Here is a 1,030-nt window from a genome sequence, read left to right on the forward strand (position 1 = left end):
GCTTTTGGGTGCTGGGCAAAGCTCTGAGAACCAATGTCACATGTCCCCTGCACAGCATTCTGTTATTTAAAACATATTCAAAAAATTCTGCCTCATCTCCAATAAAGTGATGTAGATTGCTTAATGCTTGCTTTTATTTCAAGCAGACTTCATGAGTAGTAATTTCTCCTGCGTTGTAAGATCAAGAAGACCTTGGGCAAATTGCCATTTGTACAGGATGTAAAGTCCTTAGAAAGTAATTTCTGTGCAAATGCCAAAGATCTTATTATTAATTTATTATTCAATCCTATCTGTTTATTGTGGAGTAAGTCACTCACTTAAATGTCTGTATAAAGGACAACCACTGATTACATTTCACTAACAATAAAATCAACAGTATAAAACCTGCTGGCTTGTGGCATGAACCACCGAACACAGCAAATATTTCTATTACCAAGACAAATATTTTTGACACTGATAACTAGTCAAGATAATAAAAAAAAAACCTGGTGAGTCTGGGGCGAGCAGGTGAATGTCCTGCTGTGGTGTCTGCAGGGCCTCGGCTGCAGGACATGTGAAGAGTGGGAAGCAGGATCAGCAAAGTGGATCCGCTTACAGTTCCGACCCAAACCGTCCCGTTTCCTGTGCCAGCCTTTATTCCTGACTTTAGCAATATCCACAGACCAAGATATCCCCCACTGAGCAGTAATTTATGAGTAGACTACTAGAGAATGGCTAGATTATTCTGTCCTACAGAACTCCTGGATTATTAACTCCTAGAGAACTAGATTATTCTGTCCTACAGAACTCCTGGATTATTAACTCCTAGAGAACTAGATTATTCTGTCCTACAGAACTCCTGGATTATTAACTCCTAGAGAACTAGATTATTCTGTCCTACAGAACTCCTGGATTATTAACTCATAGAGAACTAGATTATTCACAAAACTGCCACTACACTGCAGAGTCCTTAAAGAATGAGGGAAACTTTCTTTGTTGATTGTACTCTTTCTCCACAATCCATTACACATCGGTAGATTAAGGCAATTGT

The sequence above is a fragment of the Brachyhypopomus gauderio genome, unplaced genomic scaffold (genome assembly GCF_052324685.1).
Source record: "Brachyhypopomus gauderio isolate BG-103 unplaced genomic scaffold, BGAUD_0.2 sc300, whole genome shotgun sequence".
Classification (NCBI taxonomy): Eukaryota; Metazoa; Chordata; class Actinopteri; order Gymnotiformes; family Hypopomidae; genus Brachyhypopomus; species Brachyhypopomus gauderio.